Raw genomic sequence first — 3,685 nt, forward strand, 5'->3', positions numbered from 1 at the left:
TCCATTTATAGATTAACATGTATGATTTACAATGGTACTTTTTAAACTTCTGTCTAATTATGGATGACTGAGATGTTATATTTCAATTAACCCTCCATTTATAGATTAACATGTATGATTTACAATGGTACTCTTTAAACCTTTGTCTAATTATGGATGACTGAGATATTAAATTTCTATTAACCCTCTATTTATAGATTAACATGTATGATTTACAATGGTACTCTTTAAACCTTTGTCTAATTATGGATGATTGAGATATTATATTTTCACTCTGGGAAATTGATTACTTTTGAATGTGAAAGAGATTAGCAAATTCTCAAAATGAATTGCTTTTTAGAGAAGAAAAAACAACAATACATTTGAATAGAGGTTTAAAGGGTACCATCGGGAATGAGACATGCCACTCTGTAATAAAGGTTTACTTGAAATTACCTCTACAGTCCCTTAAGTTTCAGAAAATATAATAATACTTGAAACAAAATGATGGAACCTATGAAATTATTAATGTCTGAAATAAGCTGGAAACCTTGAAATTAAATAAAATTCATGAAAAATATAATCTTAACTTGCCTAAACAATAATGTTTTACTTTGAGTTTTCATCTAATCCTTTATCGATTTATAGTCATTCAATTGGCCAAATATAAATTTTCCATCTGCACTCTTCTGCCCTAAAATCATTTTATGGGTGACCCTATATATATATCATAATTCATGCTGGGGGGGGGGGCTGTTGTAGATCAGAACACCAGTGATATAAAGGTCTCAAGCTCTTTAGCATAAATCGATGGTAATTTTGCTAATTACTTCTTAAAACCCAAAGGTATTATCAAGTGCTTTGTAGTGCTAAAATGTACATATGAAGGGCTACAGAAAAGCATAAGTGAGTTTGAGCGATAAAATCAAAGCCCAAGGCTTTGCGACACTTCAAAGTTGACCCTGTCTTTTTATAAGCAGGCTGAATCTATGATAAGAGTTTTAATAAATTGATAATTAACAACTTTTGAGACTGGGACAATTTTGCTGTGTCATTCCTTGATTTAACTTTAACACCCAATTTACAAATGCATATGTTTGTCTAGGTTCATGACTTTCACAATTAATTGTCCTATTTCAGCCAAAAAATGTTCTGATTTCCATTAAAAAAAAATTGCTTGAAAATATAATCAATTTATTATGAAATATTTTATTAGAATAAAAAAACATAACAATAGAATTAGTTGACATGACAACAGAGATTTACAGGATTTTTTGATAATTATCATAATTCTTCAATCTTCTAACTAAATGGATAGACCTAGCTCCTCCTGATCCTGTTTCTTTGGATTGTCCAGATTGGGATCCACTGGGAGGTGGTGGTGGAGATTTACTTATTTTATTTTATTTCTTGATTTTTTTCTAAGGGTTTAGCTGTCTGGGGTTTAGTGGATCTTCTAAGTAAATGGATAGACCTAGCTCCTCCTGATCCTGTTTCTCCGGATTGTCCAGATTGGGATCCACTGGGAGGTGGTGGTGGAGATTTACTTATTTTATTTTATTTCTTGATTTTTTTCTAAGGGTTTAGCTGTCTGGGGTTTAGTGGATCTTCTAACTAAATGAATAGAGCTCTTTGAAAGGGTGGGGTAGTGGTGGTAGTGGGTAGTGATGGGGGGATGTTTATTTTATTTCTTGATGTTTTCTTTTTTAGTTGGTATGTTGGTTTCCAATTGGGAAATGGTAGTGGACGTTCAATTAGCGGAAGGGTTGGGGAGGAAGCTTCTCCTCGTGAGCAGCCACAAAGGCGAGCAGAGCAGAGGCGACGAGAAGCTGAAAATAGAAAAAAATAAAAAATATTTTAATAAAATTACAAATGAAAAGAAAAACTGTTGTCGATAACAAATTATGCTCTGAAGAAAACAAACTTTAGTTAGTACATGTCTAAGGAAAATAAGTCTTTGCCACAAACTCAAATTCTTCGGCTTTTTCGTTATTATTTGGGTTTTTTGAGCGCAGTTTGGGGCGGGTTGGATCTAGCTTAGGCCAATTGGGAGGTGGTGGTTCAATTTTCTCAACATTTTTAGTGTTTTCATTATTTTCAAGATTGCTATTAGCTTCAATGTTGCTGATATAGCAGGCTACTATTAGTATACAAGCCTAAAATAAAAATATATTAGTCTTCGGTTTGAAAAAAAATAAAATAAAAATAAATGACTGGAAACATTTTTGCGGTTTTACAACAAAAGGGGGGAGGGCAACCTATTAAGTCAAAAATAATTTCTTTGAAATACATTTTAAAAATTTTTGATCATAATAAACCTAAATTGTTTTAAAATATTTTGAATCAAATGTGAACTCAATTTAAGACTGAGGTCTCTTAGGGAAATTGCTACAATTCAATCACTATTTACAAAAACATTGCGTAGAAACAAATATTATTATATGCATCAATCCTTTAAATTTTTAATAAAGTAAATAAAATTCTGATAACCCAGTGTTGTAAACCTTAGATATTTCAAACTATGGATACTGTTAGATAAAGTAGTTTAAGTTTAGAATATCAAAGATTGCAAAGATATAGAGAACAGGGAATTTGAGTTTGTTGCAAGGACTCAATTCCTTTCTTTTAATTGAAAATCAAAATGAAGATCTTCTACTTAAAGACTTACCAAAATGATAGTAGATGATCGCATCTTGGTAGAAGGAAGACAAGGCCTACGTGATAAAGTTTTTCATAGACAAGTGAAAATATTAAGATGAAACAAAAATATTACTTAAAAATTATGAAATGTCTTATCAATGAAATGTCATATCTATTAAATGTCCCAATACCAATAAAAGCTGTGATTTTACAATTATAAATATTATAAATAAAATAATAAAAAATACTTGCCTATGAGTTATAACTGAAGCTTGATATGTCTGGAACTAAACAATAATTGAAATATATCAGTTTAAATAGATTTTTAAGCAGAAAGCTGTATTCAATATCACGCATGCGCATGTCTGGGCTCACTATTTATTTGTATATTACAGGTCAAATATTTCTCACAACTTTTAAACAATTGTCTATTCATAGATTTAATGATTGTGTGAAATGACATTTCAAAAAAGAAGATAAACAATCGTTAAACGATCGTTTTTTGTTTCGTTTTTCAATCATTTTCAAAAACGATCGTTTCATTTTTGAAAAAAAACCATCGTTTTTGAAAACAACCCACTCGTTCTGAATTTTAAGAAAACAAATAACGATCGTTTTTATAAAAACGATTTGCGACCGTTTTTTATACAATTGTTTTAGAAAAAACTATATTTTTTGAAGAAAAAAAATTTTTATTGACAATATTAACAATCGTCAACAAATGGTCGTCGTTAACGATCGTTAACAAAGGGTCGTCGTTAACTATTTTTTAAAGATCCTCCAATTAAAATTGTCCACAGTGAATATCGAGATCACTTTGGGACCCTTTGTATTTTTATCTTAGCAACAATAAGATTGATATCCTCTTTTTTATTTCTTACAATCTTCAAATTCTGTTCATTTTCTTCTTTGTTTCTCTGCATGGTTATAAAGAGAAGGTGACTGTAAGATAACAATGGTTGAGTAATATAGAGTCATGTTTTCAGATTAATTATTATTAACTTGTATATTTTCAGAAATATTTCAGTACAAAAGAATATTTTTAACAAAAAGAAAGAATAAAACT

General features: G+C 30.1%; 1 long non-coding RNA gene across 1 annotated transcript; it reads right to left on the reverse strand.

Moving 5' to 3' along the window:
- Positions 1-1,156: 1,156 nt before the first annotated feature.
- Positions 1,157-2,698, reverse strand: LOC111716802 (uncharacterized). Its single transcript, XR_002768605.1, has 2 exons — positions 2,648-2,698; positions 1,157-1,808 (listed from the first exon to the last, which is right to left on the reverse strand). It is a non-coding gene; the product is annotated as an uncharacterized LOC111716802 (long non-coding RNA).
- Positions 2,699-3,685: the final 987 nt, after the last annotated feature.

This window comes from Eurytemora carolleeae, unplaced genomic scaffold (assembly GCF_000591075.1).
Source record: "Eurytemora carolleeae unplaced genomic scaffold, Eaff_2.0 scaffold1875, whole genome shotgun sequence".
In the NCBI taxonomy this organism is placed as follows: Eukaryota; Metazoa; Arthropoda; class Copepoda; order Calanoida; family Temoridae; genus Eurytemora; species Eurytemora carolleeae.